We start from the raw sequence: 26,379 nt of genomic DNA, 5'->3' as shown, positions 1-26,379 counted from the left end.
TCAGAAGTTTATAGTTTTCCTTGTAGAGGTCGTTCACATCCTTTGTTAGGTTTACACCTAGGTATTTGATTTTTTTAAGGCTATTGTAAATGGAATTGTTTTCATATATTCTTTCTCAATTTGTTCATTATTAGTGTATAGAAATGCTAATGATTTTTCTAGGTTTATTTTATATCCTGCTACCTTGCTATACCTGTTGATGGTGTCTGGAAGCTTTTGAGTAGAGTGTTTTGGGTCTTTATGGTATAGGATCATATCATCTGCAAATAGGGATATGTGGCTATGGCATTGACTTGAAAAAGAAGGAGAAACATCAGACATCATTGTAGCTTGCATCTTGCTTATGTGACTGCTCCTCTGCTGCAAGGAAAATTCCTGTACAGCTGAAGCAGATCATCACTGTCACAGCTAAAGAGGAACTCAGATGGATGGCACCCTAAGAGAGTCAGTGTACACTAGACCCTAAAGGTTGAGATCAGTTCCAGCTGTAATTCTTTTCCATCTCAAAGGGAATACCAAGGCATCTCTACTTAGGAAGTGCTTCTGTGTATAATCCTGGAAATGTTTCCACTTTGCACAAGAGAACTTACCTGGAATAGATTGGTTTTGAATAATCTATGGATTATTGGATGCAATCCAGTAATTTTGAAAAAATAAAATCCGATCAAAACAGGCTGATCAGAAACAGGCAGTTTTGAAAAAAGAAAAATATTCTCTGCTCATCAAGCTTGCAGGAAAGGTCAAAAGAATTGCTAAGTCAAGAAATGCTATAACTCGTGTGCAAAATATTGGCAGCCATTTAAGAATTTCCCAAAGGCACAATGCTGACACATCAAATATCTGACAGGATTAGCTGCTTTAAAAGTAATCTTATCATCACTTTGGAGTGAATTTGCCTAAAATTTCTACTTGAATAGGGCTAGTTCCCCTTAGCAAAACTATAAAGTCAGTAATTTGGCATTCATGTGTTCAGTCTCTTTCATCATCCTACCACTGCTTGACCCTGACACTTGATGCTTGTACTTTTTTTTTTTTTGCAGTATTGGGGTTTGAACTCAGGTCTTGCATTTGCTGAGCAATCACTCTACCACTTGAGTCATGCCCCAGCTCCTATCCTCCATTTCTGCTAAGAAAATATGTTCTCCAAAAGGATCTAACACCTCTGGGCAACTGTGACCACATTAGAAAGGTTGGAAGAGTCAAAGAAGGATTATGGAATAAAAGGCTCTGTCCCATTCTAAAACGGTTTTAGTCATCTGCCAGAAGATGGTAGAAGTGTGTACTTTTAGGAATATGACCCTGAAACCTTACCCTTTAATCCTCAACTTTACTGGCTTGAGTGGATTTTGAGGGCAGAATTAATCCTTTAGGCACAAAACTCCTGGGACCCAGACAAATTGTTCCAGCACTATTTCATCACTCACTTCCTTTAGGGTGAATCTCAAAAGCTCTGATGGCACTCTGGAAAATCATGGTCAGTTGTCTTCAGGTTGAACTACATTGGCTCATCCATCGATTATTGCTTGGGTATAACTCTTGGCCAATAAGCAGTCCTTATTATAAAGAATCTAACTCTAAACTTAAATTCCAGGCAGAGGTCCATAAAAACTGATTACTTGTTGTTAAAAATATATTCTCCCTGGAAACTCAGAGGACGGTAAAGTCATCATGGACAGGGTGGGACTTGGTTGAGGTGAAGAGCAGTCCTTGAGACAAATTTCACTGTGATCACAAGTTTCCAGCAAGTCTGAAGTAGTTTACAAAAATAAAAAGGGAATAGTCCATCCTCAACTCCCCACATAGCAAAGTAACTTTTCACGGTCACGTTTCTCTCCCGGGACAGCAAGCTCTTCCAAGCACACCACACCCTTACACTACGCAGGCCAATAAGAGTTAAACTGACATTCCTTTAAGGTCCCACGAGGGTCAGATCCTGCCAAGTTTTTCCAGTGGAAAGTTTTGGATGTTTCTATTTCTGGTCTAATGGCAAAGCCCCTTTGTCTTTCTTTCTGTTCCCTTCATGTACTTCTTTGCTTTTAGCTCTGGATGGAATAAAAGTCCAGAGAATCATTTCTTGCTCACTTCTAGGTACAGAGGAGGGGTAAATAAAGAGTGAAGGCCTTACTTGTTCTTACTCATGTGGCTCTTCATCACCTCTCAGGCTACTATCCTTCTGCCTAATCTCTGCTGCTCGAAGGTAATTTGGCCTCACTACTCCTCTCACCATCCTAAATTGCTTTTCTCTAGCTGTCTTCAAAATCTCTCCCTTCCCAGCCTCTTTGTCCTGTCACCAGTCTGCAAATCAATTCTTCTGTTCCAGAATCACAGACCTTCCTATTATTCATTCCTTTCCACTGGAGTCTTTAATATTGATGATTACCCTTCCTTTGCCTATGCTCAGGAATTCTATGTTTCTACAGGATCAACAAAATACAAAGAAAATCAAAAACTGTTTTGGAGTAGCTATTCAGCCTGAACCATTTCTATAGGAGGAAGACATTTTTGTGTGAAGAATCCACAGGTTTTAACTTCTTGACCCCTAAGAGCTCCAAATCCCATATGGAATAGCAGACACAAGTGAGGAACTCAGCTCCCTGAGAAACTCTGCACGGTGAGTTCTATGAATGCTCTGTGAATTCTTCATGAATTCAGCTCTCTGACTGCTCTCATTTAAAGCAATGCCTTAACTGAGATCTCCAGGGAAGGCCAATGTTGCCATGTTTTGAGAAAGTTAGTGAGAAATAGTGATAAGCATTTGTCAATCTCCTGCTCTGCTCATGCCATCTGTTCTCGAGCCTGACAGAGAATCCACAGGCTTATGACATCTTATTGAGGGCATTGCTTTTCCTCATCAGAGAGCAAGGGGAAGATCCCTTTCCAAGTGTCTTGTCCTTTTGAGGCTGAGGTGTGCCATTGTTCACCCTCCTCAGGCAGCACTGTTCAAGAGGACTCTGTCTGGAAATGGCTTCCTTTTGATGTATTCAGATGTGTTCAAACACACTGGTGGAAATGAATTGCACCCTTTTTAAGTACCACTGTGCCTTAAATAAGGAATCTAGACAAGAGCTTGCAGAGGGGCTAATTAGAGGCACTAGTCATGTGACCTGTCCTTACTCTAAACTGCCTAGTAGGAATCATTAACCTTGCTGGAGGGAGATTTAGCCTTCAGATACTATCTCTTGATTACTCAAGCATAGAAACAGTAGGGAAGGACCGCTGTACATCAGAATCACCTAGTAACATAACTTTGGAGTTTATTATTCAGAAACAGCTAGAATACCTTACTCCTTTCCCACTCTAAATCAACCAGCTAAGGAAGTGGGAACAGTGGGACTAAGGAGAGAGCCTCTTATGCAACTCCTTTGATGACATAGGAAAGTATCTCCAGAAGAAATATGAAAACTCAAGGAAACTAGACTGTGGCATTTCAAAATAAGACAATGAGATAAAAGTTCAAATATAAAATGGCACTCAGAATATACCTTATAGGAAACTAAAGTGATTTAATTGTGCATATCTAGTGACATATGAAATCCATAGCTAGAGAAGTCAATTATAGTACTAATGGGAGTTACCAAGGTTAACAAAGAAACGTAGTGACTGAAGAGGGGAGTCTTTCGGAAAATGGTGGACACCAATAAGGAAGGGAACTGGTCTTGTCAGGACACCAGCAACCTTCATATTGATTAATCCAGTGGAAGCCTCTCCATCTTCTTACTTTTTGCCTCAAAAATACTTAATATGCATAAACACATCCTTCTTTTTATTTCTTTTCTTTTTATTTTTTTGGTAGTACCAGAGTTTGAACTCAGAAATTCATGCTTGCTAGGCAGATGCTCTACCACTTGAGCCACACTTCCAGCCCTTTTTCCTCTGGTTATTTTGGAGCTAGGGTCTTGCTTTTTTTGCCCAGATCAACTTTGACCACAATCCTCCTATTTTAGGCTTCTTGTCATAGCTGGGATGGCAGGCGTGCACCCCACTCTCAACATTTTTTCATTGAAATGTCTTGAGAACTTTCTTTGTCTGGGCTGACCTTGAACCATGATCCTCCTGCTCTCAGCCTCCCAAGTAGATAGGATTACAGGTGTGAGTCACTGGAGTCAGTTAATTCTTCTTATTATTGATATCCTTTACTCCCTTGGCTGGCATGACACCATACTATTACTCCTTCTCCTTTGCTGGAGCTTACTCTTCCTGCCCTCCAAATGTAGAGCTCTAGAGCTTGATTCTGGTCTTTCTTCTTCTGAGAGTCAATAATAGCACAGTAGTTAAGAGAACAGACTTAGAAGTCAAACTGCCTAGTTTTGAATCCTATCTTCTACTGACCTAGTGTGAAATTGGACAATTTGCCTAAATCCATCAAGGCCTCATGATGGATTTCTTCATCTGTAAAGTCAGAATAATAATAGTACCTACCTCATGGGGTTGTTTAAAGATTAAATTGGCTAATGTTGATATGAAGCACTTAGAAAAGTACCTAGCACTATATACTTGCTCATTATTAATATTATCTTTATAATTATTATCATCACTATTACCATTGTTACTATCTTCTCTACTTATACTCTTGCCTAGGCAATCTCATCTATTCCCATAATCTTAAATGCTACTCATAGGTAAGTGATTCATAAATTGATATCTCCCACCTCTGACCTCTCTCATGGACTTTTGCATTAATCAGGATTCCTCAAAGAAACAGAACCAATAGAAGATGGGAGAGAGAGAGAGAGAAATGAGAGAGATGAGAGGGGGGTTGTTATAAATTTGACTCATGATTATATAGTCTAAGAAGTATCACCATATGCTATCTTCAAGCTGAGGAACCAGAAAGACCAATGGAGCAATTTAGTCTAAGCTTGGAGACCTGAGAACCAGGGGAGCCAGTAGTATAACTCTCATTCTGAGATCAAAGGACTGAAACATAAGGGTTATAATCCAGCGTCTAAAGGCCCAGGAACCAGGAGCTCTGATGCTAAGAGCAGGAGAATAAGGGTGACCCATCTTCAGAAGTAAAAGATAATTCACTCATCCTCTGCCTTTTTTTAAACTCAGGCCCCCAGTGGGTTGGATGACATCTGCTCATATTAGGTTAGGATAGATGTTCTTTAACTCAGTCTACTGACACACTCAGAAATAGTGTCTTTTCAGCTATCTGGGCATCCCTTAACACAGACAAGTTGACATAAAGTGAGTCATCACAACTTCCAAACTCATGTATCCAACTGTCTGATGCTTCCTCTGGTATGTAGTAGATATGACAAGCTTAATTCATCTTAAAAATAACTCTTATTTTTTCCCCAAGTCTGATACTTTCCCAACCACCCTGTTTCAATAAATATACCACCATCCACTCAGTTGTTCAAGCCCAAAGTTAGGAGTCATTCTATATTCCTCCATTTCCACCATCTCCAACATCCAGTTATGACAGTTCTATCCCTAAAAAATATCTCAAATATGACTATTTTCTCTCCATCCCCATTGCTGGGACCCTAGTCCCAGCTATTGCAGTTTATCACCTGGACTACTTCAATAATCTGCTTACTGGGTTCCCTTCTATTCTTGCCCCTTAAAATCTACACAGTACACCATAACTAAAGTAGGCTTTCAAAAATATAAATAACTTTCTGCCAGTCCCTTGCTTAAAATCCAGCTATAATTCCTACTGCATTTAGATTAATCCAAAATCCTTAATAGGACTGGAAGATCTCAATCATCTGGCCTCTACCTGTCTCTCCAACTTCATTTTCTTCCCCTCTCCTCTTCACTTACCAGGTACTAACCATCTTGGCTTCCTCTCTCTTCGTTGAACACTGATCTCCTAAACTCAAGGCCTTTATGTTGACTATTCTCTCTTCCTGGAATAAGAATCTCTTGGCTTTTCATGTAGCTGGCTCCCCCTCATCCTTCAAGCCTCAATGTCAGCATTGCTCCTATAAGTCCTCTCCTGAATATCTTATATGCATGGAGCAGCCCTCCAGTTACTCCCTATTAATTTATTTATAAATTTTATATGTATCTTGACTTTTTTACTCATTTGTTTTTCCCCTTCCTAGACTAAAATATAATTCCAAAAGGTAGAAGCTCTGTTTTGTTCAGTGTATGCTTAACAAATGATATAGTTCCTGGAATATATCTGTGCTCAATAATTATTTCTTCTTTTACTTTTTGTTTTGAGATGGGGTCTGGTTATATAGTCCGCACTAATCTCAGACTCACAATACTCCTGCTTCAGCCTCCCGAGTGCTAGAATTAGAGGTGAGTGTCACCATGCCTGCCTAATAAGCATTTGTTGGAAGCATGAATGAGTGAGTGAGTGAATGGATGGATAGATGGATGAATTAATGAGTAAAACCATATGTAATGACACCTTTACTGTGCTAGGTACTTTAAAAATATTATCTTAATCCTTAGAATGAGGGTGTGCAATATCTTTTATTTCTATTTCACAAACAAGGAAATGAGACTTAAAAATTACATCACTTTACCAAGATCATACAGGTAGACCCAGGATTCAAATCCAAGTCTTCTGATTCTAAAATTCTTATACTTTCTATTTCAGTAAAATCATTCACTCATTCATTCACTCTTACTGAGAATTTATTTTCCACCAAACACTATGCCATATCCTAGAGATACAGAAAGGCATAAAACATCACCACTGCCCTGCACATAGTTTTCAACACAGTTTTGGATTCAGACAAGTAATTGGATAATTACACTAGTGGCAATAAGTGCTACATTGGCTATGATAGGGAAGGGAAAGGCATTGGAGTATAGACTTTACAGGATTTGAATTCCAGCTTGCCACTTCCTAACTGTATAATTTCATGTAAATTGCTTAAACTACCAGTGCCTCCATTTCTTTGTCTGTAAAATGGGGAGTATAATTTAGTGCCTATCTTATAGAATTATTGTGAGGACTAAATGAGTTAATGCATGTGAAGTGCCTGGCACATAAGTACTCAATGAATGTTAGTTGTTGTTAGTGGTGTGTAAAAAGGCAAAGAACACCAGTAAAGCAGTAGCCAGTTGCTAGAAGGCTTCACAGAGAGGGTGAAGATGTCTGGGCTAACTTGTGCAGAAACAGTATCTATAATGGTCATCTAGGTTTAAAAGGTAGAAGGCTGGGATTGGCATTCCAGCTCTAGGAAAACACAAAAGCCATTTTTCTGCCTATCTATTTTAGATTCATCAACCTAATCACAATTTATTCAGAAACTTGCTCTTATGGACCCTATTCTTTCTTAAAGCTAAAATGTCTTTCACACATGTTATGTGACTCATGATGCTCCCAGAATCTCAAAGACGTATAAAATGAGGCTAAAGACAGAGGCAGAAGTGGCAGGAACTCTGAATAGGCTGGCAGGCATGGAGAAATGGCAGCACATGAAGGAGGGTGTCTCATAAGCACAGGTTTCTGTCCAAGTGACTTGTGGCTGCAGAGGACAGGGAGCAAGCCAGAAAGAAAACTAGGGACCCAAGAGAGGGAAACTGTTGTTGAATTAAAGCAGTTGCTGGGGAAGAAAAGACTTAGAGAGTTGGAAGCATAACAAATATAAAGCAAATTTAAAACTCTACAAAGTAGTATGTACTCCTAATTAAAACAGTTTTATGCAGTTTCCCAGACAAAGTCCTAGAAATCACTTAAAGAGTTCCTTTAAATTTCATTTGCCATGCAGCCAGTTTTTGAGAAGAACAAGTCATGGTGTTGTGTTGTAACTTTTGTAGAGACATTTCTGGAGGAGCCCAGTGAACAGGCCAGATGAAAGACTGCTGGTGAGCCAAGGAACCCCGCCCTTGGCTTTGGTTCACATCAAAGAGTTGAAGGAGAATGGAAGGGACCAGCCAGCAGTCCAGTTTGTAACTCTAGAGAGAGGCAAGCTTGATGCTTGGCACTCCAAGTTCACAAAGAGAATTTTTAATGTCTCGTGATGCTTCTTGCTTGACAACATCTGCAGGAATAGGCCAACACAATGTGACATTTTGGTATCTAGAATCAGGACATAATTCCTTCCTGAAGTCCTTGTTCTGTTTCCCTAGGATGTGGCAGGGTTTGATGATGATGATAACTGGTGTGTGGGGCCTGTCTTGCTTTTTATGCATTCATGATTACAGTCTGTACCCAATTATAGCAATCTCTTACCTATTGAAAGCAGCCAGTAGAGCTGAGGGCCATTGTAGGGAGGAAGAAGATAGCACGCAGGCTTATTGAGTACTAAAGATTTAGAAATCCAAAGCAGGGTCTTAGAAGACATCTTCCCTCTGGAGATGAAAGGTTCACTTGGAATGGGATTAAAAATTCCCAAGTCACACACATAGTTAGTGAGTGAGCCTTGATCCAGTGTTAGGCAGTGTTTTGTTCCATCCAAGAAAAGCATTGACCTAAAATGTTGTTTCTTTAATACAGCTAAGCATTGTCTTTTTTTTTTTTTAAAGAAACCTACATGAGTCATGATAATTCTCTGGATTTTGCTGCAGTATATTATTATTCTGCCAGGAGGGTCCAGAGAAAAGAACATGATTTCTTATGCCAACAGGTTACTGACCTGCATGATTTCTATGTGGCATGGACAATTCCAAGGCAGCTTAAAATGAAAATTAAGATTTAAAAATAACCTCCTTAACTATAAATCAAGCCAGACTATTTTTCATGGCCTTCCTATACATTTGAACATGAAGATGCTATAAAGACCTCTGAACAGCTCTTATGGTCCTCAACAGGTCAGCCAAATTGACTTGCTTACCCCCCACCTCTTTTCATTCTCTTCTCTTACCTTCTGCTTTCCAACATGTCCCTCATCATGACTTAGCACTTCAGTGGCCTTCCTCCAAACTGTGCTCCCTAAGCAGTACCCCATGCTCTTAATTTTTCCAGACACTCTTACCTCAATTTTTTTATTAAGCACTTTCTCCATGTCAAGGATGGTGCCAGGTACTTTACACATGTTATACTACTTAATCCCTGAAGTTCTCTCTCACCTTCAACATCGAGGCAAAACTTTCCTATGCCATGTCCCATATGTCAGGGCCCTGCTTGAATTATCAAGGTAACAGCTAGTCATCTGAAAAATTAATCTATGTTAAGATGTTAAATGACACCTCTCAAATCACACTATATAGACATCTATAAACCCATATGTTGACCTATTGGAAGCCTATGGTTTGCCCAAGGGTCTAATTCAGGGTTCTTCTTAATTAATAATTCCCTTTATTTTTACAACTGGTAAAAACCCTTTCATGTAATTACCAAATATTAGCCCTTAGCTGTGTTGAGGTGTTAATGAGGACTTTATCTTCTGCCATATAATGCAAATGCATGTTTTAAGGTACCCTTTAACTGCTCCAAATTGTAGCCTTAACCTGGTGTTCCCTCCCAGGTCCTGCTCCTGCTCTGACAAATCTTGTCTGGCTAACATGCCCGCAGTTCCAGGTTTTCCCAAGAGACTAAAATACTATGGTTTCCCCATCAGAAAAGGCATTCTTTGAAGCAGTTCTGTACTACCTCCCCCTACCCCAAACATCATGAGTCTGACAGTAAGAGCTTCTGAAGGGTGAAACAATGTTTCCTCTAGGGAACCTAGCAAGAACAAAAGCTAACTGGAAACATTGAAGTTAAAGATCAGAATGGCAGAACTGGAAGAAAAGGTTAAGATCATCTAGGTCAGTGGATCATAAAGATCAGTATATCCCTTGGAAGACTCATTAAAATGCAAATTACTGGACCCCATTCCAGAGTTTCTGATTCAGAAGGAATTCTGTTTAACAAGTTCCCAGGTGATGGTGGTATTTCTGGTGCAAGGACCATACTTTGAGGACCACTACTCTCTATTTCACACATTTCACATTTTACTGGTGCAGAAACTAATGAACAGTTTTAGTAACTTGCCTAAGGCCACACAACTAGTAAGTGGTATTTACTTTTAAACTCAGACATCCCCATCCCATCTTTACTTTCTATAGCAACCTCTAAGAGTATGGATTTTAGTGTCTGTGTTTGTGTCCTTGGCACCATTTTCTAGCTATGTGATCTGAAGTATGTTGCTCCATCTGTGAAATGGAAGTAATACCAGCACCTATTTCCTGATGTTATTGTGAGAGTACAATTAGATAATATGTGAAAACACATATGACTAAACACAGCCCTGTGCCTCATTAAGTACTCAGTAAATCAAAGTTGTTATCATCATCACAGACAAAGTTGTTTTTGTTAGTTGAGGGAGGCTGGGGGACACTTTCTCTTGCCTTCCCAAGTTCCCAAGGGGAGAAACATCAATTAGCGTAACACTGATGACTTCTCTTCATCCTTTCCTTTTCTCTTTCTCAGGAGGAGGTAATTCTGCCTGGCAGATTAAGGAGCAGGAACAGGGCTTGAGTAGCCAGTAGGGCTCTATCTGCCTTTAGAGGAAATGAGCTTTAGTCTAGTCACTGCTATAAAATTCCCCTTGTGGGTGACATGACAGTTTTCTTGCATTTCCTGTGTCTAGATGTGTATCTCTGCCTAATTCTGGGGTTCACTTGACAAACACACCTATGTCACTTTCTCTAGCACTTCCATCAGAAATAAAGTTCTCTTTATCCCTATTTGGCTCACTTCTTTTATTTTAGGGTCCACCTTAAACCTCTGCATTATTATTATTATAAGATAGTAGAAGAGCTTATTCTGAACCAAAATTTCCAAATTCCCACTCCAGTGTTCATTACTATCCTGGTCTTATTATATTAAAAATGCCTTTCAGGGCTCCATATTACTTGCTTCATTTTTGTAGAATTTAATTGAGGTATATAGCATATATAGAAGTATACACAAACTATAAGCTCAATCAATTTTCACAAACTGAACTCCCCCATACAATCACCTCAATACCAGCATATAAAAAGACTCCTTGAGCCCACTCTTTTCACAACACTCTTTCCTTTTATTTTTTGTTAGTGTGTATTAATTGTACAAAGTAAGGGGCTTCATTATGACATTTCCATATGCATATATAATGTACTCTGATCATATCTACTCCCTCTATTATTCTATTTCCCCTCCCCTCTCCTCTTTTTACCCTTTTCTGGTAGCCCCCCCCCCCTTTTACTTTCATGTCCTTCTCTCCCCCTTAGATTTGTCATATGAGAGAAAATATGTGATACTTGTCTTTGTGAGACTGGTTTTTTTTTTTCATTTAACATGAGGATCTCCATCCAGATCCATACATTTTCCTGCAAGCAACATAATTTCATTTTTCTTCATGACTGTGTAAAATTCCACTGTATGTGTGTATGTATACACATACAATGGAGTAGATATATACATATACATATGCATACAATATATATACATAGATATATGTACATATATAGATGTACCACATTTTCTTTATTCATTCATCCATTGATGGGTACTTAGGCTGATTCCATAATTTAGCTATTGTGAATAGGGCTGCAATAAACATGAATGTGTTGATATCTCTACAGTAACCTGACTTTGATTCTTTGGGGTATATTCACAGAAGTGGTATGGCTGCATCACATAGAAATTCTATTTTAGTTTTTCGAAGAACAACCCTACTAATTTTCATAGTGACTGCACTAATTTACATTCCCATCAGCAGTGACTAAAAGTTCTTCCCCACATTCCTCACCAATATTTGTTATTTTTTGTTTTCTTGATGATAGTCATTCTGACTGGGATTAGATGGAATCTGAATTCAGTTTCTATTTGAATTGCCCTGGTGGCTAAAGATATTGACCATTTTTTTCATGTATTAATTGGCCATTTGCACCTCCTCAGTTGAAAAATGTCTGTTCAGTTGATTTTTAATTGGATTTTTGTTTAAATTTTTTAGTTCTTTATATTTCCTAGATATTAATCCCCTGTTTGAACAATAGCTGGCAAATATTTTCTCCCAATCAGTAGTCTATCTCTTCACTCTATTAATTGTCTCTTTTGCTATGCAGAAGCTTTTTTAATTTGATGCAACCACATTTGTCAATTCTTACTCTTGTTTTCTGAGCTACTGGTGTCATATTCAGACAGTAATACCTAGATCTAGAAGTGGTTCCCCTATGTTTTCCGGTAGTGTTTTCAGTTTTTGGTTTTGTGTTAATGTCTTTGATCAATGAGTTGATTTTTGTATGGTGTGAGAGATAGAAATCTAGTTTCAATTTTCTACATGTGAATATTCAGTTTTCCTAGCACCACTTGTCAAAAAGACTGGTTTCTTTTTCCTCCAATAAAAGGAGAAAACCTTCTATCAGTAAGCAAGTTATTTACATGCCCTATCATTACAGTCTTGGGTTGAATTAAGGAATCAAATTAGCCTTCTCAATTTTGCTCTGAATGAACAATCTTTTCTCCACAAGTCATGTGACTCAGGCATCATGTAAATGCTTGCAGCATCATGTAAATATATCCTGTGCATTTGCCGGCATTGTCTATGCAAGATTCAAAGCCATGCAAACATCTTCCCTTCATTTTCATTGGAAGCTGCAGTTCCTTCAAGTGTGACACCAGAAGGTAGATTATGAAATATCCTCAAGCACCAAGAAAAGTGAGTAAGGGTTCTTAAACTTGGGAGGCAATGGGGTAGATGACTGCTGAAGTTTGTGAGTAGTGCTTTCCCACCTTTCTGATCTTCCAGATCTCATAATCAGGCATACCACCACACCCTAACACTCTACACAACTGAGACACACACTCACAAGACCCTTCTCAGATGGGGTGGCAACCGCTGAACTGGAGCCTTGTGCCATGTACAAATGGACATTTAATTATTGTTTTCATCATGGAGGATATTAATTATTTAAATTCCATTTCAACTCAGAGATGACTAAGATTTCAAAATGAGATGCTAAGTCACCAAGTTCATCCTCAGAAAATCCTTCAACTAAGACCTAAGTGGAGACAGAAGTTAAGGGCACTAATGGCTCACTATCACACTTAGAAAAAAATTCAAACCCTTCATTTCGTTATGACCTACAGAGATCTACATAACCTACTCATAAACTGTCGAGTGACGTGAATCATGTACTCTTTCAGTCTGTCTTTCCGCGCTACCTCCCTCTCTTCATCCCTAACTCCTTCTCTCCCTCCCTCCTTGTCATTGTCCTCTTCCTCCATTTTCCTCTATACACTGGCTTCCTTTCTATTCCTTATAACTCTTAATCTTTGCAGGCCAGCTTCCAAGTCATTCTAGACTTAGTTCAAATAAATATCACTTCTTCAGAGAAGCTACGTCTGACCACCTCTCTGGCAATTTCTTTTTTTAATCGTCTTCAAAACACATGATTATCAGAAAATTAGATTGAATTACTTATGTACTTGTTGGCTATCTGTCTACCCCACTAGCAAGTAAGCTCGGTAACAGCAGAGGTTTCATCTCACTTTTTCACTGCTGTATACCAGTACACAGAAAATTTCTTGACACATTAGCTAACAAAGTTGTCTTTTGGTATCTGCAAGAGGATATCAATGCACAAAATTTGTGGATGCACAAGTCCCTTATATAAAATGGCACTGTATTTGCATGTCACCTACCCACATCCTCTTGTATTGTGTATCAGATGGAAATCACCTCTAGATTCCTTTAATCCCTAATATGATATAAATTCTATGTAAATAGCTATTAAAAGTGTATTGTATAAATAGAACAGGAAAACTTTGTACATGCTCAGTATAGACACACATTTTAAAAGTATTTTTGATCCATAGTTGGTTTAATCTGCAGATAATGGAACCTGTGAATATAGCAGTCCAACTATACACATTTAATAGTTCATGAAGAGGTGAATGGTTTTAAACTATCTGTACAAGCTGAAATTGCCAGATGCAATTCATAGCATCACTCCTTAGCAATTTCTAGAAGGATGAGCCTTAAAACCAAATAAGTCTAGGTTCAAATCCTAGTTTTTCACCTCATTGATAAAGCTGGATAAACCTGGGAAATTTTCTCAGCCACTCTGAGCTCCTTGTGTAAAATTATCATAATCTCTATCTCACATAGATGTTGTGATGATTAAATGATTAAAATGTATGTAAAACCCATTAGGAAGTCGACTAGAACAAAATAGACCTCAATCTACAGTATCATTCCTTTCTCCCAAACTGCTCCCTTCATGTTATATTCTTCTCCATAAGCCTTGATGGTTCTTCCTTTTGTCCTGATGTGTGTACATAGTCCCTTCCTTCTCTACTTTCCCCTCCCACCCCCACCCCCGCTCTCATAGAACTATCCAAACCAAACAACTACAGCAAAAAATTCTGATGCCTGCCAAGTCCAGGTGAAAAATCATCATTTAAGCTCCCATTTCTTCAGTGACTGGTCTGTTGCTTCCTGCCTATCATCTGTCTCCTTCCATTGCCTCCTGTTGTTGTGAAGAAATTAAGCTGAAGTGCTGTAAGTATGGACTTTAAGTCATAATAAATCATTCAGATGTCAAAAGCCTTAATCTACCAATCTGAGGGCAGAGAGATTGATTGGAAGGTTCTAAAAGCTTCACTTATCATTTTTAATGATTTATTCTCTCTCTCTCCTCCGCCCCCCTTTCCTTACGTTCTTTCTAAAGAAGGTTGGGAGGTGCATCAGTCTCCTTTCATTTATGGAAAGCTAAGTGAGTTAACATCAAAGGAATGTCTGCAACAACTCTAAACTCTACTAGGGAAAACTTTAGTCACTATGGAGTAAACACCAAAAGGTACTGTGGAAGTCATCTAATTCAAACTTTTCATTTTACAAAAGAACTCAGACCCACAGAGGATCTATGTCTCTTGCCCAAGCTCACAGAGAGTTAATAGCAGAAACAGACCAAAGCCCTTACCCTAGTGTTCTTTTCAGTAGACTAAACTGACCTCTTATTGGAACTCGGCATTCCAAAGCAAGGATTTGGACAGCTAACCCAAACCTTTAAAAAGAGAAAGAGTCAAGTAAATAGTACATGTGGGGCTGGGGATGGAGTTCTGTGGCAGAGCGGCTTGCCTTTTCAATTCCCATCACCATAAAAATAAATAAACAAAAAAAAAGAGTGCATATGTCTTTCTTTGGTTGCTCATAGATACCTACAAAAGATAAAAGAATGTACCTACCAAACAGGGTCTCAGCAAGAAACAGGCAAGCTCACTCTGAGAATTTGAATAGAGTTTAATGAAGGAACTCTTAATAAATGTGTGATAAACTATAAGAACAGATCATGGAGTCCTCAGGTCTGTAGGGTAACAGGAAGGAGCTGCTTTTAGGACAGAGATTTATATAAAGAAGGTCTGGAGGAATGACTTTTGATTGAGGGACACAATCAGCCCATGATATCCTGCAGGGAGGTAGCTGGGGGAATAAATAATCCCACCTTCACACTTCTCCATTTCATGTCCCATTAATACTCCCCATTAGCCTAACCTATGACAAAGTCAAAGAACAAGGAAACCCAATGATGGAGTCTATATAGGCCAGCCTTTCAGCATAAAAAGTGGGGTAGAAAAGGGTAGACAACAGGTCTGGAGAGGCAAAGGAAAGGTGCCAAGTACCATTTTACAAAGGAAAGAAAACAAGCATTTGTGGAGCACATATCACATTTTAGATATTTTCACATTATATTTACTCCTCACAACACATCTTTGTGGTGCATATTATTTCCCAAAATTTATAGAAGAGAAAACTGAGACCAAATTGGTCTCATAGCTAATATTGTCGCAGGATCACACAGCTAGTATTTTGAGCTCAGATGACACAGCTTGTATTTGTGCCCAGGACTATCTGACTCCAATGACCTTGCTCTTAACTACCTCATTGCATTGCCTTAATAACAGTAAGAAATACAGAGCAGTCCCCACCTGTGTCCAACAGGTTAAGGAAAAGGGAAAGCATCATGGAATACTGTTCAAGCTGCTCTAGATAATATAAAGAAAGCTATACTCACTTCTTTTTTGAAAATTGATCTTCAAATATTTTTATTTTCTAGTTTTATTATAGTATATATTAGTTATACAGATTCACCCCCTCCATCATTCTCTCGCATCCCTCTTCCCCACCTCCACTTCTTAGAACAATTTAAACAGGATTCATTGTTCAATTTTCATACATGTATACAAAGTACATCAACCATATTCACCCTCCTTTACCCTTTCCTTATATCCTCCCCCCTCCCACTGGTACCCATCCCCAGACAGGACCCGTTTTACCTTCTTGTCCTTCATTTTCTTATGTGTATATTGATTGTACAAGGGGGTTTCACTGTGCTATTTCCCACATGTACATGTTGTACTTTAATCAGGTCAATCCTCTCTCTTACTCAATCTTTCTCTATCACCCTGCTCTCTTGTTATTCAACAGTTTTCAGTGCATTTTGTTATGCTATCTTCACGCACAGATGCAATGTACATCAACATTATTCACTATCATTCTCGTTTCCTCTCCCACCTCTCTGCTCTCTCTCTAAACATATATATATGTTTATTTTATGTATATAAACATATATATGTGTATGTTTATATATGTATATAAGATCATTTATGTATACATTTATCATTTAGGTCTAGCTTCCACATATGAGGGAAAACATGTACCTTTTGTCCTTCTAAGCTTGGCTTACTTCACTTAACATGATGATTTCAAGTTCCATCCATTTACCTGCAAACAACAAAATTTAATTCTTCTTTATGGCTGAGTAATACTCGATTGTGTATATATACCACATTTTCTTAATCCATTCATCAGTTGTGGGGCATCTGTTCTGTTTCTGAAGATTGGCTATTGTGAATAGTGCTGTAACAAACATGGGTGTGCAAGTGGCTCTGTCATAACCTGGAGCACATTCTCTAGACATATGTTGAGAAGTGGTATCACTGGATCATATGGTAGCTCTAGTTTTAGTTTTTGAGGAACCTCCATTCTGCTTTCTATATTGGTTTTCCTAATTTACATTCCCACCAACAGTCAATGCCTTTTTAGTCACCATTTCCAAACTACTTAGTCTTTATCTTCCTTTCCTGTAAACTCCTACTGAAGTGTTAGCAGACAACTAATTTGTTAACTAATAATTTAGTAGTAACTGATACTATTACAAGATTAACTACTTTCAAGGAAATCTGCATTTTAATAGAGAACTTCTCCCTTGTCACCTCACTCCCTTTCATACCTTTCCCAGATGAAATATATGTAGTAACTTTATAATAAATTAGAAATGTTGGTAGAACCTTATCTTAGTTTTTAAAATATTAAGGATGAATTTGTTGGAGGAAGTACAAATTTATATACTCTTAGTTATTAAAAAATGGTTTGATTTTCTATATATCATTTCAGCTTGCTCTGAAGCCCCAGCTCCCTCAATATCTTTCAGGTTAATTTCTTGTGAATTCAAAGTTAAAACTTCCTATTAGGGCTGACTCTGTCTTCTCAAATTCTCTTCTCCTTCCCCAAGATGGCAGGAGGGTGCAGAAGTGAAGCTTGTATAGCTTCAATTAACTGGAGAAGGCTCTTCATGCTACATGTTGGTCTTTGGTTTCTCTATGACCTCTGCTGAGATGTCCCTAATCATGGCTATCATTGTTAGTCCTACATAGGTTTCAACTGCTGAGTGTTTCAGGTGCACCCACCCTTTAGGAAATCATGCCAAGAGCCACTGCTACTGACTATGAAACTTTCCATTCTCTAATACCATGGTTCTGCACTCAGCTCCCCTCTCTTTCTGATCCCAGACCTCTTCTTCTCCACCTGTCTTTTCTTCACTCTTGCACTCCCCACCAGGACAAAAGGGAACTTAAAGACTTTCCTTACAGCCATTTAGGACCAAACAGACTGTTTTAAGCACTCTCTGCTTTGTCATATCACCATCGTACCATTTCTACTCCACTGTGGCTTCTCTGTGTTGATATGGAGCACATGAGTCAACAAATAGGAAAGGTAACATCAGCCCCTTTTATGGTCCAGAGTGTGAAGTCAGCATCAAAAACCTAGACACCTTCTTCCCCATATATCTCCCAAGTCCTCTGAGTATCAAAATGACTCTTGGTTTCCTGAGAGACTGAACCTTCCCTTATGTTAGTATTCCCCATCCTCTCCATACAATGACTGACAATGAAGTACTCTTTTCAGACCACAACATTTTGTTCTTGGTATGTAAAGAAAATCATTTTCTTTTTTTTTATTCATTTATTCATATGTGCATACATTGTTTGGGCCATTTCTCCCCCTTACCCCCCACCCCCTCCGTCTTCCCCCCACGCCCCCTCGCTTCCAGGCAGAACCTGTTCTGCCCTTTTCTCCAATTTTGTTGAAGAGAAGGCATAAGCAATAATAAGAGAGACAAAGCATTTTTGCTAGTTGAGATAAGGATAGCTATACAGAAAGATTTCTAGCATTGCTTCCATGAACAAGTGTATTACAACCTGAATTGATTCATCTCTACCTGAGCTCTTCACTACTTCCCAGTCACCTTCCCATATTGACCTCTGTTGCTTTAAGGTTTCTGTATTAGTTCCTCGGCAGTGGGGACATCAGACACTTTCATATTTTGGGTTTCTTACCTATCCCCATACCTCACGTATGTGCTCTCCCCTTAGCATGTGACCAAGGTCCAGCAACATTGCTGTATTTTCCCTAGATCTAAAGTCCATATATGAGAGAGAACATATGATTTTTGGTCTTCTGAGCCTGACTAACCTCGCTCAGAATGATGTTCTCCAGTTCCATCCATTTACCTGCGAATGATAAGATTTCATTTTTCTTCATGGCTGCATAAAATTCCATTGTGTATGAATACCACATTTTCTTGATCCATTTGTCAGTAGTGGGGCATCTTGGTTATTTCCATAACTTGGCTATTGTGAATAGCGCTACAATAAACATGGGTGTGCAGGTGCCTCTGGAGTAACCTGTGTCACATTCCTTTAGGTATATTCCCAGGAGTGGGATTGCTGGATCATATGGCAGATCTATGTTTAGATTTTTAATATGCCTCCATATTTTTTTCCAGAGTGGTTGCACTAGCTTGCATTCCCACCAACAGTGTATGAGGGTTCCTTTTTCCTCACATCCTTGCCAACACCTGTTGTTGGTGATGTTTTTGATGATGGCTATTCTAACAGGGGTGAGGTGGAATCTTAGCGTGGTTTTCATTTGCATTTCCCTTATGGCTAGAGATGGTGAGCATTTTTTCATGTGTTTTTTGGTCATTTGAATTTCTTCTTTTGAGAAAGTTCTGTTTAGTTCAGCTGCCCATTTCTTTACTGGTTCACTGATTTTGGGAGAGTTTAGCCTTTTAACTTCCCTGTATATTCTGTTTATCAGTCCTTTGTCTGATGTAAAGCTGGCACCCACTCTGTGGGTGGTCTCTTCAGTTTACAGACCATTTCTTTTGTTGTGCAGAAGCTTTTTAGCTTCATGAAGTCCCATTTGTCCATCCTTTCTCTTAGTTGTTGAGCTGCCGGGGTTCTATTGAGGAAGTCCTTACCTATATCTATTACTTCCAGAGTATTCCCTGCTCTTTCCTGTACTAACTTCAGAGTTTCAGGTCTGATATTTAGGCCTTGACCCATTTTGAGTTGATACTAGTACAGGGTGATAAACATGGATCTAGTTTCAGTTTTTTGCAGATGGATAACCATTTTTCCCAGCAACATTTGTTGAAGAGGGTATCTTTTCCCCATCATATATTTTTTGGCTCCTTTGTCAAAAATAAGGTGGGCACAGCTGTGTGGATTCATATCCTGGTCTTCTATTCTGTTCCACTGGTCTTCATGTCTGTTTTTGTACCAGTACCATGCTGTTTTTATTGCTATGGCTTTGTAATACAGTTTGAAGTCAGGTATTGTGATAACTCCAGCATTGCTCTTTTTACTGAGTATTGCTTTGGCTATTCACCATCTCTTGTGTTTCCAAATGAATTTTAGAGTATATTTTTCAATCTCTGTAATGAATGTCATTGGGATTGTGATGAGAATTGCATTAAACATGTAGATTGCTTTTGGTGGTATAGCCATTTTTACTATGTTGATTCTACCAATCCATGAACATGGGAGATCTTTCCATCTTCTGTAGTCTTCCTCAATCTCTTTCAGGGGTTTGTAGTTCTCCTTGTAGAGGTCATTCACATCCTTTGTTAAGTTTACTCCTAGGTATTTGATTTTTTAGAGGTTATTGTAAATGGAATTGTTTCTCTTTCTCAATTTGTTCATTGTTGGTGTACAGAAAAGCTAATGATTTTTATAAGTTGGAAAATCTTCATTTTCATCACAGCATGGTTTTTGAAACTATTATCTCACTACACACTCAAAAATTACACTTTCAAACTCAGAGCCAAGAGATGGAACATTTGTTCTAGGGTAATATATGTATTCCCCTGAAACAATAATTGATTCATAGAATAAGAATGCAAGACAACAAGAAAACACAGAGTGTCAGGAACAAGTGGCAAACATTGTTTCATATGACAAAATTACATAGAACATACTTTCATCCTGATATTTATTTTATTTTTTTAATTTTTATTTTTTTATTATTCATATGTGCATACAATGCTTGGGTCATTTCTCCCCCCTGCCCCCACCCCCTCCGTTACAACCCACTCCGCCCCCTCCCTCTCCTCCCCACCCCCTCGATACCTGGCAGAAACTATTTTGCCCTTATCTCTAATTTTGTTGAAGAGAGAGTATAAGCAATAATAAGAAGGATCAAGGGTTTTTGCTAGTTGAGATAAGGATAGCTATACAGGGAGTTGACTCACATTGCTTTCCTGTACATGTGTGCTACCTTCTAAATTAATTCTTCTCGGACTAACCTTTTCTCTAGTTCCTGGTCCCCTTCTCCTATTGGCCTCAGTTGCTTTTAAGGTATCTGCTTTAGTTTCCTGCATTGAGGGCAACAAATGCTAGCTAATTTTTTAGGTGTCTTACCTATCCTCTTATCTCCCTTGTGTGCACTCGCTTTTATCTTGTGATCAAAGTTCAAACCCCTCGTTGTGTTTGCTCTTGATCTAATGTCTGCATATGAGGGAGAACATATGATTTTTGGTCTTTTGCACCAGGCTAACCTCACTCAGAATGATGTTCTCCAATTCCATCCATTTACCAGCGAATGATAACATTTTGTTCTTCTTCATGGTTGCATAAAATTCCATTGTGTATAGATACCACATTTTCTTAATCCATTCGTCAGTAGTGGGGCTTCTTGGCTGCTTCCATAACTTGGCTATTGTGAATAGTGCTGCAATAAACATGGGTGTGCAGGTGCCTCTGGCGTAACCTGTGTCACAGTCTTTTGGGTATATCCCCAAGAATGGTATTGCTGGATCATATGGTAGATCTATGTTTAGATTTTTAACAAGCCTCCAAATTTTTTCCAGAGTGGTTGTACTAGTCTACATTCCCACCAACAGTGTAAGAGGGTTCCTTTTTCCCCACATCCTCGCCAACACCTGTTGTTCATGGTGTTGCTAATGATGGCTATTCTAACAGGAGTGAAGTGGAATCTTAGTGTGGTTTTAATTTGCATTTCCTTTATTGCTAGAGATGGTGAGCATTTTTTCATGTGTTTTTTGGCCATTTGAATTTTGTCTTTTGAGAAAGTTCTGTTTAGTTCACTTGCCCATTTCTTTATTGGTTCATTAGTTTTGGGAGAATTTAGTTTTTTAAGTTTCCTATATATTCTGGTTATCAGTCCTTTGATGTGTAGCTGGCAAATATTTTCTCCCACTCTGTGGGTGTTCTCTTCAGTTTAGAGACCATTTCTTTTGATGAGCAGAAGCTTTTTAGTTTTATGAGGTCCCATTTATTTATGCTATCTCTTAGTTGCTGTGCTGCTGGGGTTCCATTGAAAAAATTCTTACCTATACCTACTAACTCCAGAGTATTTCCTACTCTTTCCTGTATCAACTTTAGAGTTTGTGGTCTGATATTAAGATCCTTGATCCATTTTGAGTTAATATTGGTATAGGGTGATATACATGGATCTAGTTTCAGTTTTTTGCAGACTGCTAACGAGTTTTCCCAGCAGTTTTTGTTGACGAGGCTGCTTTTTCTCCATCATATGTTTTGTCAAAGACAATCATTCTGACATTTAGACAAAAAGTATTTTAAAAGCCTCTGTCATAAGCTAGGCACTGTTATGGGTGGTTATATATAGTGAATAATTACATGAGAATCACAAATTTAATAAAACTGTTTCCAAAATGTAGACAATCATTTTTGTCTACATTCAATACTATAGCATGCGAACATGGCCGATCTGCTCTTCATTTGGTATAAGAGTAGATTATTGTGTCTGCTTGTTTTTGTCTGGATAACTAAGAGTTAACCTGAAACCCTATTTTTTTTCAAAATTTATGACCAAAATTCCTATGAGTCCAATTTCCTGCCTAAGTGAGTACAGTATAGTAAGTTACATTAGTGAACAAAATTCAATATTTGACGATTAAAGATATTGCCAGGTCTTGGAGTCATCTTTCCAACTATCAAGAGCATCAGCTCAGACTAGTAATGTAGTTGTAAAAGGCTTACAAGATTGTGTTTAACCCATAAGAACCCACAATACACTGGAAATGCTGTAAAATAAAACCCTAGAAGATGTTAATCTTTTTATATACCTCTTCTGCACAAATACAGTTTAGTTAAAAGGTTTGGTTAATTAACAGCCCTTGTTTAAAAAAATAAGTTGTAGTAGTCACTTGGATACTTGCTTGAGAACCATCATAATGGGATTTTGGACTTCATTATATAAAATTTCATTTCAAGTAATGCTGCAAACTTCTTAAACATTTCAGTAAACCTTATTGAAAGATCTTTAAGATTATTCACCATTCCCATCTTACTTTATTGAGTCTAGAATGCAATGTTTTTTTATCTTTACAAATATGCCTTTAATAAAGTGCTTATTAGATTTTTATAGCCCAAAACTCCTTATGAGAGTGATATTATTCTTACAATTTTCCAGATTTTATTGTTCTTCTCCCATATTGTTCAGAATCAGTACATTTTTTCCTAATTTGAGAGAAGCTGCCATTAGTTAAGGGACTTTTCGGTCAAGTCATTGAGAGTGTTTTGCCCTTCCTCTCTAAGAGAATAATTACATTTTCTATTTAATGGAAAGCTTGTGGTTAATAAGCACTTCAAGTTATAGTGAGGCAAAAACATGAAAGGAAGAGTCACTTACAGGTATATGTGATATCTCATATCTTTTTATTTAAATTGCTAAACAAATTTTGCAGACTTGAAAAGGGCTAGTTTGACAGCCTTGGAGCAAAAGTCCTTGCTTATTGACAGTTATAGTCTTAATCTATTGAAAAAAAATTTAAGGTCCCCAAAAAGCAACATATGTGGGGTTTCTGAGGAATGGAAGTATGAGAAACAGGCAATGAAATGTTGCCTAGCAATTAAGACAAATACCTTAGTCAAAGAGAGAGCAAAGCACCCCCATTTGCCTTCCCACTTCTTCCCATAAAGCAAGTAGTAGTTGACCTTATGTTAGTAAAACAGGCTAGGGCAACCACAAGTCTCTCCTCACAGGATTTCTTTGGGAAAATTATAATTATTAATTTCTGTGCATAGAGGGCAGGCCACTCCTAAATGACTACAAAAAGGGTTCAATAATGTAACGGAGAATGTCTGAACAGTAGCTGGGTGGTTTCTAGTAGAAGCAGAAGCAGGAAAGGCTCCATGGTGTATGGATGAATGTCAGCCAATGGGAGCCAAGAAGCTAAGTACAGGGCTTGCCTGCTAATCACATTCAAACCTTCTCCTAGCTAGAAAGCCACATCCCAAACTCTCCAAATAATACTCACCTTTGGGGTCAAGTTTTCCAAGAGCTTTCTATGAAAGGATTTTTTTTAATGGAAATATATGCTCCATATGAGCAATAAGGGAAAAATGTAAATCTCTTCTCCACCTTGTACTCTTTTTTCCTGCTGTGTTTTAGGCTAAAGAAAAACGCATCAAAAATGACTCCAGAGCCATACTCTGACCTCCTCAGATCCTGCCACAGTTGAATGACAGTCAGGAAATAAGTCTTTGAAGGCACAGCCAAAGCAGGTTTACAGCAAATGACTAATGTGATCTAATCTTCTAGCAATTTTGACAGTTTTCAATTCTGGAAGATTTATATATGTCTATTTAACTTTCTGATTCTGTTCTGTGGCTACTCATTGAATTATCCTCCAAGATTCAATCTTCTCAAATGTTGCAACCTTTCTTATTATCAAACTCCAGTGTAATACCAGAATCCAATGTGCCCAAGTCCCACAATACCCACCTGGGAGACATTGAAAAGTCTAACAGTCAAAGGCTTATTGGTAGAAGTAGAGAACCACTTATCCAATTAGTAAATCCTCATTGAACTGCCACTAGGTATTCTAGCCACTGTGCTAAGTACTGTGGATTGTACAATCATCCATCAATTTCTGAGATGCTATTAAGGTCCATTTGGTCAAAAATCTACCCTTCCCCCCCCCAGTTCATTGATGCTCCAAATCTCTTTGATGAGGGAAAAAACTTTAATTCCATAATTGGTGATAAAGCTTAGAAGCAAGTTCCCTGTGTGAGGAAAAAGGTTAATTTAAATCCATACCAAGTCATAAATGACTATATTAGAACCATTCCACAGAGCAGATTTTAATAGAAAGAAAGAAGAAGAAGAGAATAGGTAGTGCTAGAAGCCTAAAAGGAGGGGTAGTAGGCGGAATAGTCGGAATAGTGATAGTGAGGGGAGGGGTGATAGCACAAAGATAAAGGGGAGGGGGAAGCAAGGAGGCCCAGGGCCTCAAAGGCCAATTTTGCCAATTATACCCTTACAAAACCAATTCAGACTGCAACTCAAATAAGCAGCTATGGGATCTGAAGAGGAAGATGCCAAGTGCAGCTGGTGCCAGCTAGGCTCTGCAAGAGCTTTACATTTTCTTTTGAATCCAGTAATTAAATACATATCCAAAGGGTTCTGATTAAAATAAAAATGGTGCTTTAAGTATAAAGTAGAATTACTAATCTTAAAATTGCAAAGGGTATTAACATATAAATTAGCTATCCCTGAAAGATTTTCAAACTTATTGGTACATATGGTTCATTTTCTCTGGCCCACTTAAACTACCTCTTACATTTGGTGCTTCATTTTACACTTCACTATTTGTTTACAATTTGTAAACAAACTGCTTACAATTTGTTGCATGGAAGCTTGAAATTTCCTAACATACAATTTAGGCTCTATCTATCCTTATTTCTATCTTAATTATCAACAAGCTATGAGAGGGTTTTTGCTTTCATAGCATCAGGCTCTGCTGGACAGAGATAGAGATAAAGAGAGATTGAGATTATAGAGATGGAGATGGAGATGGAGAAAGAGAGGGAGAGGAAGAGAGAGTTGGGCACAGGGGTTTCCATATTCACACAGAATACATCTTTCAAGTGGAGACAAAAGTGAAAGCATAGTCACAAAGGAGGAGACTACATTCTATATTAATAAAAGTAGCTTCTCTGAAGCTCTTCACCTTGCCAAAGAGGAGGCTAGATATGGGGCTGATGTATTTCTGGTCTCATGATTCCATTCCATCTATTAGGAGATGTTTGGACTGTAGCATATAGCTACTTCTTTGGAATTGTTATGCTCTTTTTGTTCCCTTACTGGGTCTTTTAGATGCTTAGGGTGGTTGATAAAAATAATTCTCATGTGTACTTGACAATATGAAGAGTTGTTATGAGCTCCATGGGAAAGAGACACTTCATATTTAGAGAAGCAAAATTAGAGGAGGGGTTTCTGCCTATCTGTCATTTCACTGACAGACAGTAATCTCTCCCCTGCTGGTAGCTTTCAGGGAGGTTTGTGTGAGTTGCCATGAAATTCATTATCACACATTTATGCTGTAAAAATGCAATTGAGCTACCCTTCATGTGTGCTATATTTACAATAATTATCCCAATAAAACCTTATCCATGTAAATGACTAAGAACTCCAAGAGGGAAAGGAAAATTTTTCATTATTGGATTATGTCCTCAGTACTGCAGACAATTATAGTGCAAAAGCAAAGTGGAGCAGAACATAGCCTTCTCAGAGGTGGCACAGTTAACATTTTATTAGAGAATGACCACTCCTAACCAAAATGCCTCTCAAAGAAAGGTTCCATTTGACAAATCAGGTCACAATCTACCCAGCGCAGCTGAGTTTTCATGCTGCTTCACTAGGCTGAAGAAAGAACACAAATGTGTCAATTAGAAACTTAGAAGGCTAAGTCTGGCTAGGCAGCTGATTGATGGATCTCAGTTTTTTTGTCTATACAATGGAAAAAATACCACTTGAATGGACACAAGAACATCCAAGCTTCCAGAACCACAAAAGTTTGAAATGTGACAATGAATATCAACACATTGAAGATGGCAACTAGAGGGAGGAAGCAGAAAGCGTGCTTCCTAAAGTAAAATCTTGG

General features: G+C 38.3%; 1 long non-coding RNA gene across 1 annotated transcript in view; it reads left to right on the top strand.

Annotated features, from left to right (window-relative positions):
- The first annotated feature begins 2,000 nt into the window (after window positions 1-2,000).
- Window positions 2,001-26,379, top strand: part of LOC141419791 (uncharacterized) — a 31,301-nt gene continuing 6,922 nt past the window's right edge. The window contains exons 1-2 of the long non-coding RNA XR_012444516.1: window positions 2,001-2,197; window positions 2,421-2,611. This is a non-coding gene — a long non-coding RNA (uncharacterized lncRNA). The remainder of the gene's footprint in view (window positions 2,198-2,420; window positions 2,612-26,379) is intronic.

The sequence above is a fragment of the Castor canadensis genome, chromosome X (genome assembly GCF_047511655.1).
Source record: "Castor canadensis chromosome X, mCasCan1.hap1v2, whole genome shotgun sequence".
In the NCBI taxonomy this organism is placed as follows: domain Eukaryota; kingdom Metazoa; phylum Chordata; class Mammalia; order Rodentia; family Castoridae; genus Castor; species Castor canadensis.
Note: the sequence above shows the minus strand (reverse complement) of the source record. Positions and strands in the feature narration are given on the sequence as shown.